This window comes from Hermetia illucens, chromosome 4, assembly GCF_905115235.1.
Source record: "Hermetia illucens chromosome 4, iHerIll2.2.curated.20191125, whole genome shotgun sequence".
Lineage (NCBI taxonomy): Eukaryota > Metazoa > Arthropoda > Insecta > Diptera > Stratiomyidae > Hermetia > Hermetia illucens.
The window spans coordinates 144748258-144761588 of NC_051852.1; the positions used below are offsets into that span (position 1 = coordinate 144748258).

Below are 13331 nucleotides of genomic sequence, written 5' to 3' on the forward strand. Positions count from 1 at the left end.
GATATTGGAAATATATTCACTGCGGACATCATAAATGTCATCTTTTTCAAATAAGAAAGTGAATACCCTTAAGACGAGCAAGTCTCTCTGACTGTACAATGCTTTCTTATCTAAACTTTCCGTTCACATTATTAAATGCCACCCCTTTTGCTCCATCTCTTCGCTATACACTATGCCACTCATCTGCAATAACATTCCAACCTTCTACAAGATTTCTGTTTGATTCTTTTGAAAATTGAATTATGAAACGACAGGTGGTATAAAAGTCAAAAAACAGAGAGTCCCGAACGTAAACGCTCCTCCGAATGTTCGCAACACTAGAACACGTATGTTGCACATATGCTCACTACGTGTGTTGTGCTACACAGTCATATATAGTACGTACTACATAAAGCCAATGTAAAACAATGGAAAATTCAAATTGGATAATATGAGGAGCGGTAAAAAGGGAATCAGGACGACAACGACGATGACGGCGACTGGGGCAGCAGGTGGAAGACATCATCATTGTCGTCGTCGTCTTGTTGTTCTTTACCTTCGTATCAAATATCCGAGCTAATAAAGGACGGGAAATGAGCCAGCCCGTACTTCGGCAAGTGCACACTTGATACCTTGACTGATTCTGTGTTCGTTCGGGTCAATGTGGTTTCGTCGTTGTGCATTAATATATTGAATTACGCTAAGTTAATTGGTTCCGTATGAGCTCCGCCAAGAATACACTGATTGCGGCTACTTTCCGCTGTTTGAGATATTGTCGGCCCAGACAAGGGGAAGCCCTACAAACCCGAGTCAGATTCGAGTGGGAGACGACGAACCAGTTTATTTTCCAATTTTCCAGAAATAACTCTGAGTCATATGAAATTATTGCTTTAACCCATATCGTAAATGGAAGTTTATCTGAATGCAATTTTCACTTAGTCATTCCTGGAACACAATATCATGTTTTCCATGGTCTCACCATTCCATGGAAATTCTTTTCGCTGGAATTGCTTACGCAGACCAGGCGTCTATTTGTCGTGGTTATTTAAACAAGCGGAAAGGACATTTTGTATATTTGCCGTATAATACGGCGCCTGAATGCCATTAGGCGTCCAAACGATCTGTTCCTATCATTCAAATCAAAAGGAAACAAAGTCGAACTATTGATAAAATGTGTCAAGTTGCTTGTTAACGCGCAAATGGAACATAATCGAAGGATATTCGTCTATGCTCGCTTTCTTCACTTCTTCGGAAGAAATTTCCGTCAAACTTGTTGTGAAAACCTTTTAGCCTACATACGTACAATTGGGAAGGTTGCGTGGCTTAACGCACCTTGCTCACCAGGTGAGAAAGTTTTAGATACATACAGCCATAGGCATATATACTATTATAGATACTTCCATCTACACAACCATATGTATCCCCAAAGATCGATATAGTTACTCAAAGCTTTCGCACTTCTTGTGCTACCGCAATATAATACCGGAAAATTGAGGAAGATTGATTGGCAGGATTTTAAGGCTTCGCTTCCAATATATTCGCCCGACCCATGGGTTTATCCAAGAAATTTGATTGTTTTGAACATCTCCTTCCAAGAGGAACTTGCACTTGCTTAAAAGTTAAGATAAAGTACCAGCAGTAAGTTGTGTTCATGACGACAGTGATGATGATGATGGCACGGCGGCGGAACTTGAAAGTGATTGAAAATGTGCTGAGTGTGACGACTATAATAATAATAATGGTGACGGCGATGACATTTATTGTTCTGACTTCTATTATTTTTTGGTACAGGAAGTGATCTTTTAATCTCGATTCAGTTACTTGCGGATCCGCTAGGTGCGGCAAGACAAAAGGCAGAGTTGAAACAATGGTTGAGGCGTCAAACAAAAGGATTATAGAAGTGCGAGTAGCTCCAGGATACTATGCAAATAATAGAATTGTTTTAGTGGCGGAAGTTCGTCGACGAACTAAGAGTATCTTTCGAGGGAAAATAGATAGAATCAAAAACTGAGTTTATGTTGCGAATGAAAGGATCCATTGACAGGATGAATAATGTATACTAGCGAAATCTACAACTTTCCAAAAAACGTATCCGTACTTCCTTCCTAATTCGTAAGGCTTATCTTTATGTCTTAGCTTAATAAAATTTATTATGCCTACTCACCTACATTCACTTTGTTTTCGAGCCACAGAAGAAATTATAGACCTGAAACATATCCCCCTTGTGTTCTTCCCCCTATTAATCCGCTCTTATTTCAGGAGCATATGACAACACAAGGAAATGAAAAATGTTCCTTGAGAGTCTCATCGGTTTCCCTATTAAACTCAGTTCGGGAAACTCCTTCAGTGCGCAAAAGCCAAATTTGTTTTGGGGGTGCAATATCCATATCGTCTTTAGTTGATGTCCAGCCATTGCTTTGTGCGGGTGTATGCATTTTCCTTTTCGATAGTGAATTGTTTACGATTTTTTTGCCCCCGTATGCGAACAATGCCCGAAAGCCAAGTGATTTTAATAGTTAATAACAAGTGCAATGAGGTTTTGTTTGGTGAAAAGCTTCTCCCTAGTTTCCTTACTTAGCAACGGATTTGCAAGAAGCTGTTTTTGTGGAAGCGTAGGAATATACAATTCCTGGCTCTGAAGGTATGAATATTCACCAGTTGTTAGTGGATAGCAGGAAGTGAATGTAATGAATATGGTCCCCTGTAAATCTTCGGTGCCTCCGGTCCTACAGGAAAGTATACAATAGCAATGGAATCGCAAACTGGCGGGTACTTTTGTAGTGGTGAAAATGTGGAAAATCGGGTGGAAGTCTTGAAATCCAATCTGAAGCCCGATAATCCAATTTTCCATTCTCTTCAATTTCCTATTAAAAAACTTTGTGCCAGTTTTACATAGTTTTGTAGTCATAGTGGGGCAGCAACAAGTTGCAGAAACACATGAAGTGAATTACGCTCAAGGTTGTTCCTCGACTAATTGATAAGGAGCTTGGTCTTATAAAGTCATCAATTCAAAAATTAAATCTCACTTCAAACTTATTAACTAGGAATTAGAGGGAAATTCCTACTCAACTCAAAGAAGACCGCATAAAAAATACTTCATCAATGAAATGCAATTAGGGATCCACCCACCACCCTCTGCATTCAGCTTTCAAAGCGAATTAACTTTGGTGGTTGACTATAGTTATGCGTCGGTAGATACCGTGGTTGTCCTGTCCCGATTCTGCTCTACCAAGGCGGAGGTTTGAGCGTGTAAACACATAGCATTCAACAATATTTTGGATTTGTGAAAGTTGGTTACCAGCTTTTTTTGTCGCTCGCCAATCCTTCCGCGATTTGTGCTGACAAATGCATCCTATCGCGGGCTCGTTTTAACACAAAATTTTGAGAAACTAATTAGTTTGCTGATCCATTTGTTTTCATGTCCCTATTCGAACTAGAAAGTTTTTGCTGTTCCGTCAAGGAAAGTAGGATCAAAGTTTTCACTATTCTGTCATTAGTTAGTTCTCCAGGACCTACCAGTTAGGAAGTTAGAAGCAGAAGCTTATATTGCGCCGTTATTTGGATGGAAAGTTACGCTTAGTGATGGGTGGAATTTTGGACTAATGGTTTCGTAAAACCAACAAATTTTTAGAATTTGAGACAATACCCAGACAGTTTCCGGAAGAAAGGAAAGGGATGAAACTGAACTACAAAAAGATGTCAAGTGGTGTCAAGTGGGTTATGATTCCGACTAAAAAGCACAGTTTATAATATATTAGATGGCACAACGTTACCTTTGAGAGGCAATAAATATAACAATAATAGCAACTGGGCGCCAAAATCCCACAGTATTTCGGCAAGTCCTCACAAATGTGTCTGCACCTTTGTCGTCGACAAAATGATGACACCGCAGGTCTTCTTTGAGTAAGTCATATATATCGATAGTCTCGCAGTGACAGATGGACTGTAGAGCCGTTGTGAGTGAGTGCTTTCCAATATATTTATCCTCAGTTAATGCAACTATTCGCTTGCCCCTATAACGACGAAATATACAGGCGATACCACGACCGTCTGGTTATGAATAAAATCCGGTTCAATAGTTTGCGTTAGGCGGGTCACTTAATCCATGTGGATGAAGATGATCCAGCTTGGAAAGTCTATAAGGGCAGTGGCAAACGCTACCTCAGATGGGGCGATGGCGTAGGCCAGGTTGGCAGACAGTTTTTAGGGATATCCAATTGGTGAACCTCGGCCCAAAATCGAGATGAAGTTCTTGGTTAAAGCAGGCCTAAGCCAGACATCGGTTGTTACGCCATTCATGAAAATGCAGCTAGGTGTAGCTGTGCATTATCATGGAGGAGAGTGGTAATTCGAATAGGCATGTCTCGCTTTTTCGTATTTCATTGCGCAAGTTCTCCTAGTTTTTGTCACTCCGTGCTTGCTTATACAACAAGGTCTTGCCTACATGTAAGGCGGCGGCCTCCCTTAATCGTCTCACGGATCATAAGAATATTCGCTTACCTGATGGTCGGTGTACTTGCTTTTTATTTTACGCGGACTCTCAACCATCAAAATTTTTATTTGTTCCAGCCGTAGACTTGGGTCCTTGAAAATGTTTCTTAGCGAATTGTTCAGTTAGTAGGTCGAAATTTTTGGAAAATTTGACATTCTTCTGCCACCTAAGCTCTATAGTATCGCAAATATGATCTCTCATTACTTTAACCGTGCCTATGATAGTATATATTCAACATAAAATATTAACGGTTTTACTAAAAAAAATGTGCGTTGTATTTATCATATTCATAACGTCAATTATACTACAACGCCGAATAGATATCAACGAGAAATTAATGAACCTTTCATTCAAAAACAAAAATCGCATGCGAATATAGTACAATATTTGCACATGCAAAGAACAGGAAATCATGATTCTTTCTAACGAGCATTACTTCACTTAGAATTTGCATGATTAAGTCTATCATGCACAAAACTTCAATCATTGTTCCACATCAAAGCCAGTAGAAAGAAGGTGTTCGCAGCCGATAGTCAGCATCAACAGTCGATTGTCTTCTCGCACGCCTATACAAAAAATGTTATGTAGGTTAACATCAATCAGCAGCCGTCATTCATTCCAATCCATAACATTATAAATCAACTACTTAATCCCAAGAATCTGCATACCCATATTCACATCTACCCTGAATCATTTTCTAACCCATAGCTAATTAAAAGCCAGGACGAAGCGAACACACAGGCAACCTAAAGAAAGCCCAAAACCAACCTGAAGTCAGCCAAAAGGACAAACAATCATAACCACAACTGATACTCGGCGTCGATATCAACAACTTGAACTTACGCAGAGCAATAATGTTAGGCGATGTTTTGAAATTTGATATTATATTACAACATCACTTTTATAATGCGATTATGTTAGGTAATGCGGTGATGTTTGGTAATGGTGATGATAATATGATATTGCATATTAAGGTGGTATCACCTTTGTGATATTACACACATCACGTAGCCATCTCTATTACTCAACAGACGTAAGTGCCTCTTGCGGAGCGGAACGAATTTACTCCTCCCACTTTACGTCTCCATCCAATGTGTATTAAGATGTTATGTTCCTACTTCACCTACAGAGCGCTGAAAAGAAGTGTCCAATTAATATTTGATTCCTTCTCATACTTGAGAACATCCTATCCTTGTTTTTCTACCGCACGTGAATGCCAAATATTAAATAAGACGTTAACTTGGCCGTGTCGCGATGTAGTGTGGCCCCAGAGAAGAATAAGAGTAGCCCTCGGTCGTACAGGGCGATATCTCTTCTCCCGGCCCTTGGCAAGGTCCTGGAGAGGATTATAGTCCAGCGACTGGGGGTGAAAACATCCCATCTGGCGTCTGACAGGCAGTATGGCTTCCGGACTGGTAGGTCCATCGATGATGCCTTGATGCATTTGAAGAATTTTGTTGTCCGTTGTCCTCGCAAGTATATCCTGGAAATCTTTGTTGATTTCAAAGGCGCATTTGATTACCTAATTTGGTCGTCTGTGTTGTCCAAAATTCATGAGTGTGACTGCCAGGAATTAGCTCTGTGGAAGAGCTACTTCCATGGTAGGAAAGCATTCGTCCAAGGTGTCAATGAGCGTGTGTGGGTGAATGTTGAGCGCGGCTGCCCACAGGGATCCATCGCGGGTTTATTTATATGGAACCTGATGATGGACGAACTGTTGGGTGAGCTTTCGACCGTCGTTGAATGTGTTGCATACGCGGATGATCTCTTCATTCTTGTTGAGGGGAATACTCGCCTTGAGCTCGAGCAGCAGGCTACCGAATACATGCGCATTGTTAACGCGTGGTCCCTTAAAGTCGGTGTCGCGATCTCAACGGAGAAAAACGTTGTGATGATGCTAAAAGGCATCCTACGTCGTCCGTCATATGTCAGATTTGACGGAGTATTTTTGAAAAACCGGCAGAAAATGACCTATTTGGGAGTCACGATGGCGGAACGGATGTCTTTGGGCGTGCACCTGCACGAGCTCAAGCCGCGTCTAACTAAATTGGTGTGCATGTTGAGGCATGTGATGAGGTGTGAGTGGGGTCTAAGCAGGAGAGCTGCTAGATCCATTTATGTGGGACTCTTGCGTGTTCTACGTATGGGTCCCCTATGTTGTGTGATTTGGCACTGACGGTGCAGGGCAGGCAGCTGGTCTACGCTTGTCACCGAGTGGCTTTGTCAGCGTCTCTTCCTGTGTGTCGTACGGTCTCGACCGACGCCATGCAGATTTTGTTGGGTGTTTCTCCTCTCGATGTGGAGGTAGTCCGGCGTCCCACGGCCTACAGGATCAGGAGGGGCGTACCTTTGCTGCAAACCGATTTAGTAAGTGTTGTTCAGGTGGAGGGGTTAGGAAGCGGTCAAAAGGCTGTTAACTGAGAGAATGAATGTGGGAAAGGTCGGGTCACGTATGAGTACGTTAGAAACGTTTCTGCCAGAGGAAGTTCCGTCACGGACTTCGGACTCAAGCTGGGCTTCCTCCTGATGGGGCATGTTAGCTTGAATGAGTTCCTCTTCAGGCACAATCTTGCCTCCAGTCAGGGCTGTGTTTTATGTGGGGCTGACTCGGAAGACTGGTTAGATGTTATCTCCGTCTGTCCAGCGTACCGTGACATCCGCAATCTAGAAGACATGGGCGTTCACGTATTGAACGGTATCTTCGATGTTAGCCAATGCTTTGCTAGCAGTGGGACACTTAAATGCGCTAATGAGTTCGCGCCTGCTGCCTTCCGACACAGGAGGGAGCTCCTCGACGCTGCTTCGCCTGCAGTTTGATGGGCAAATGGCCTAGTGATCGCGGTGGTTAGCCACCAGTCTTGCGTGTTTGGTATTAGTGTTGTCTTGTGATGTCCTTTATGTTGTGTTGTACTCAGAGCGGTAGTTAGCTGGTGAAAGGTTCCGTTGCGGTTCTCCGCTTCGGGCCGATTCCAGTTAACCCGTTAGGGAGTGCCGCCCCCACGTACTCGAGGAGGATGATCAGACCCGAGTCTACAAGGGACTCATCTGAAGTGGCTCTGCCACGAAGCCTCACCGGAGGTTATCTGGTACCATGGGAACCGGGACGGGCCTCTGAGAGCATATGCTCCGGGAGAACTTCGGGAGGATTTTTTCTCGGCCCGGTTATTTGCGGTTGACCCTCTTGTGGGAGTTTCATGGTGGTTGTGGTGGTTCCTACATCGCGGGCAGACCTCCTCGGGGCACAAGCGTGGAGTTGCGCGGTACAACAGTATACAGTAATGTATAACATTTTTTAATATAAAGTGAAAAGTTTGGTGCAAATCCTAATCAAGTTATAGTAGGCCAATGTTGACTGTTTCCCGTCAAATTACTACTCCCTAGGAGACGAAATGTCAGTATCACATCGAATTGAATATCGAGTGTATTAAATGTATGTGTATACACTACAAGTTACGCATAAGTGGGACCATCGAGTACCCCGATATCCTTATATGAAAACTCAACAAAGCTTTTTATATCTAAGGCATCGAGCTTCCGGATTTCGACTTGCTTTTTATTCCTTCGGGGCTGTATTAGTCTATTGCGGTTTTTGGACCTGTGGAAGCTTGTGTAAATCTTCAATGAGGATTTTTGTTGTTCTCAATTTTCCAAAGTTACATAACATATGTAGATAAGTAAACAGCCTTGGGAATTTCTTTATGACCTTTGGAAGGATCCACCAAATCCAAATCCAAATTTGATGTTTTGTTCACGTTGGTGTCGCTTGTTATTCTCGTCGATTTATTCGGTGTTTTTCCACAAATCATTGTTGTCTTCCGCGTTAGCGATGTTTTCGTCAAGGATTGTTGGAAAGGAATATTCTTCGAGCATGAATTATAAAACGCTTTTCTGCAGAAAAAAATCGCGGGTGTTCGTGCGAAAAAATTGTTCCAACAATTCCCTGAAGCACGAGTTTTTCTTGCACTCTTGCATGTATATTTGGCATATTTTCCGGACTTTTCGTAGTCTTCCCAGAATTCTAACAGGTTTATATTTTATTTTCACATAGTAAGATACAACAAGCGCAAATTTCAATGAAATAGTAGATTGACCACTGCTGGTCATGCAAATTTCTATCAGATAATAATTGTTTAGGACCAAATAAAGTACCAGATTGAGCGCCCTTTCAATATTAACGGACTGTACATTAACTAACTATGCTACTATTTGGATATACACATGTGTATCTGATTATTGCTGAGAACTATTACTAGATTTCCCCGAAATCGAATAAACCTCTAACCCTCATCCTCTACATTAATTATTATTACTCCATTAAAAGATCCAAATTCAAAAATAACGGTCAGCTCCCCTCATGTAATGATAAAAACCAAATTAGGGTGGAAAAACACCCCAAAATTCAAAATTCAACCATCATGTAATTAATATGAAAATCATTTACATTTTCTGTGGCAAAAACTTGAATTTCCATTCAGAATTCATATAAAGTTCCTTTTCACCCGGACATAGGACTCAAGTAAAAGTAAGACAACGGGACATAACTAACATCTGCACACATGAAGGACCGAAATGTTCTGGCATCTGTGTCCTCTGGACCTTCCAGTTAGTCTTCTTCATGTTGATTTTCACAGCATCCAATGGTTTGATACACATACCGGCAGTTGTACATACATTTATGCATAGGTTAGGCGACATAGAGGTCACATGATATAGAGCATTACCCTTTAAAATTTATTCATATTAGACAGTTAGTTTTTTCCTGATTTGGATTGTACTATTTGGCATATTTTAAGGACGAAGGATATGGGATTTGATTTCAAGTTATACCGAAACAGAGAGACAAGTTGACTTGGACTAGTTTCTTAGACAGGAGGAATGGAGATGATTTGAATTTTAACCAATTGGTCATAACATATGCTGTCCTGATTTTGTAGAAGCAACAGATTTATTGTTCATCTGGACTCCTTTTGGAATTTTATAAAAATCATTAATTTCCTCCTAAGAAGACATTGAGTATTACGTGGGAAACCTTGGCTTGGCAAAATATTCGAGGGTCAGCCGGTAGAGCCGACGATCAATAAGGCGAACAGGTTATAAAGGTTAAAGGATTATGACTGAAGCAAGCTGTTGACAATCCTGTTATCGGGCACTCAAGGTTTCTCCAACTTTGATTCCTTTACACGTATATTGTATCTTTTCTCTAGTTTTGCAGTGGAATATGAGGCAGCAAACTCTTTTGCGTAGAATATCATGGAAGTCCAACAACAGATTGTCATTCCTGCCAAATAGCTCATTTCAAGCCATTATTCTTTCCCGATAAAATCTTTCTTTGCCAATCATTCCCAAACGGTCCGAACCATCAATCTTCTGCTATCTAATCCTCGTCCTGAGTTGAGAACAAGCAACAGTAGCCGCCCTAACGACCTCACACTCTGCTGAAACACCAAGAAGTACGGCTAATTAATCTTTTCTCAATTCCTTAATTAGTTTCAAGGTAATTTCATGAATTTTTAAATTTAAACGAAAAATCTCCCTTGAATTAATTAAAATTGTATCGATTGATCGCAACGCTCCTGGGCAATGTCATTCTTTACATTTCCGTGCAAACACCCCCAATCTATTAAGCCAATACAGTATTTCGTCCTGGCTCCGTTACCGTCGTCGCCGTTGTGTCTGTATTAAAAATTAACAAATATCAATTAATCGGAGACAACCAGCTATGAAAAAGTGTTTCAATTCTGTCCGGGAAGGAAGCGATAAAGGAGGAAGCATAGGGAAGTCGCTTAAACGTTCTCTACGATAATAGGGGGTTGCCGATTGAACGTCACGTGGAGGGCAGGCTAAAAACGAGGTAACCTTGTTGATATCATATTAAATCAACATTTATTATGCCCGTGCAAAGGAAGGAGCGTGCGCAAACAATAGATTAAATAATGAGAATATTTATGGGCAGCTTAGAATTGTGTATAGTGTTTTCAGAAGGGACGATAGTGCGTGTATGTTTGTGTAGAGAGCCTGGAAGGGAGAAAACAGCTCTAAATTTCCAGCAGTTCCTCTCTCGTCAGGTAAGAAAGAAGGATCCACTAATCCATTAATTAATAGGCAAAATTGCTTATGTGTGTTTGCCTTTTAGCTAATTAGTATGTTTTCTTTTCTGTTTTTTGGGACCCGTCTACGCCAAAAAGGGTTTCTGATTCGTTGATAACGAAGTACCTTCAAGGTTCATTTTCGCGTGCCGAATTTCATCGCACGTTGATATGAGACTGAAAACAAACCCTTTGTCTATCGTCACCATCTCCCACCCTCGGGGGAATATCTCATCATTTTTTATGGTGTTGTCTCTGAAAAATGCTCCCGAAAAATTTATTGATTGAGATGAGATTAGAGTCCTAACCCTTTTTGAAAATTCCCGAATTAATTGCGGTGGAGTGCGAAAAATGTTGAAAATTCAATGAAATGATTATCTCTTATTTACTGTTTTCGGGATTAATTGAATTATTATTCCTTTACGTGATTCATTTTAAGGAAATTTCGGGAATTTCAACAAAATCCAAGTCTACGCTTTGTAGGATCGATTAGCCTCAAGCTTGTTTAGAGAGTCACGGGGTTAGATGTTTTGAAATGTGGCGAAAAGTGCTTTGATTTCAGATTTAGAAATTGTTTAGAAATTACTTATTAATTTCAGGGAAATATAAATAAAGTCGGCGCTTGAAGGTGGTTGTAAAAGTTCATGGAGAAACTTTTTATTAGAAATTTGCTGGGCAACGCTTCAACAAAAATATAAATAGATAAATTCAGGGTAATATTTCGTTTATTGGAAGCAAAGTCCCCATTGATCACAAAGATCTTTGTTTATAAACTTTTTCACCTAAATAAGACAAAAATATTTTTGTTGCTTGCCTTATCAATAGATATCGAGCCGGGGTTTCGAGTTATATAGTACATCGGTGACAATTGTGGTAAGGTACAAACGCCTTAATTTTCAGGAGACTCAAGTTTTTATGAGGTTGAACGACAATCCTTCTGACTGCAGTGTCCATCTGACCAATCTGCTGTGAACAAGTTCACCACTTCTAACATTCTACTTTCTATATATGCTTCGACTTTGCACATTGTCTACTAGAGGTTGCGCAAAATATTACCTTAACATGTAATGTGATATAATATCACTTTTTGAAAAAGATGATATCACAAAGTAAACATCACCTTCCATTACCCTAACCGTGTAATATCATCAACATCAAATATTCGGCAGCCCATAGTTCCAAATATTACCTATTACTAGAATAATTTGGACTGCATTTATAACGTAGACGACATCGCCAAAAAAGTATCAATCAGGAATGAATGAACCTTTTATAGAAGAGAAGAAAAAGAAACAAAAGGTTCCATAATGATATAAGATAACAGATACCGAGACAGTACAATATTTTCTCATCATCAAATTCGCAGTCGAGCATTACTTCAATTAAGTGGAATTTTTTTTTGCATAATTAAAGTTTACTTATCATACGTAACATTAAAATCATCTTTTCATACCAAAGTCATCCGAGAGAACAAATTCGTAATCGATAGTGGCTATCAGCATTCGTTAGTCGTCTCGGCCGCCTATACTAGGAAATATTACGTAACTCAACACCATACACGCATCAACAATTAGCCGACATCAATTTCAATCTATAACGTTACAAATCCACATCCGAAATCATTTTCTCGCCCAAAGGCAGCCCGAAACCAGCCCAAATTCTATTCGGCACCGGCATCGGCTACTGCCGTTGCGAAGAGCGGTAGTGTTAAGTGATGTTTTGAAATGTGATGTCATGTAATGCGGTAATGCTACGTAATGCGCTAATGTTAGGTGATGTTGTAACGCTTGGGTATGTTTGGATTGCGCTCGATGATGGCAATGTCATATCACACTTTAAGGTGATATCACTTTGGTACTATTGCATACATCATCTATCCATCTCTATTGCATACACCTTGCGTTCACAAGGATATTTTGCAATGATGTAAGCAGTAGGTATATTCAGAACATATCTAGAAGGTGCAAAGGACGAAGCAATGATTGATCATGTTTCGCACGAAATTCTCATCAACCATTTAGACTGTCATGGAAGGCTGTCCACGTGGTCATTGAAGTTTCAGTGATTTTTGATCATCATCACACACTTTCTCGTTCACAATACTTTTTAGCCCACTTTTTGGGCACATCATATATAGTAAGTTATCTAATTATGCTCTTCACCTGGGAGATCATAATATCTTCCATCAAGTACCTCACATGTGTGAATCCTGTCATCTTAATCAGCGAATCATAGATAATAGCCAACTCGCTAGGTGTTGCGGAACGGAGGAGGATGGAATCGAACGTAATTTTATCCTACCTGTATATATCGGCGGATCATCGGAATTCTGCACATGTAGTCTTGTGCACAGAATTTCTAGTTGACTTGTGGAAAGCATCACGAATTTTGTGATTATTTTCTTGAAGTTCTATTCATCAAAATTTATCCACTTCTTCGTTCTGAATAATTGCTGACAGATGAGCAATATTATATTCACTCTCTTCTGCTAATGAACTTCTCACGGAGCCGATTATATACATAAAATATTTCGACAGCATTCCTTTGTTTAGTATTAGGGGAAAGACGAAAATAGCCCAGTCTGGATGCCAAAGAGTGACTTTGTAACTATTACGTTTGGAGATAACAGGTCCGAAAATATTTGCTAATGTGTTGACAATTCTAAGATCCTTCTTTCAGATATTTTACTATTCCACTTTTTAATCTAAGAGTAGAGTATATTCTAGTTTATTCCTAGTTAAAATTGTCTCCTGCGTGCCTACGGAGAAGGGATA

The 13331-nt window shown here is 40.3% G+C and overlaps 1 protein-coding gene across 21 annotated transcripts in view; it reads left to right on the plus strand.

Annotated features, from left to right (window-relative positions):
* Positions 1–13331, plus strand: part of LOC119653550 (homeobox protein 5) — a 1045448-nt gene that overhangs the window by 663756 nt on the left and 368361 nt on the right. Inside the window, exon 1 of one of the 21 annotated variants that reach the window (XM_038058243.1) lies at positions 2401–2620. The exons of the other annotated variants lie outside the window; for them this stretch is intronic. The gene's annotated coding sequence lies outside the window, so the exon portion shown is untranslated. Of the gene's footprint in view, positions 1–2400; positions 2621–13331 lie in introns of those variants that run through there. 21 annotated transcript variants of the gene reach the window in all.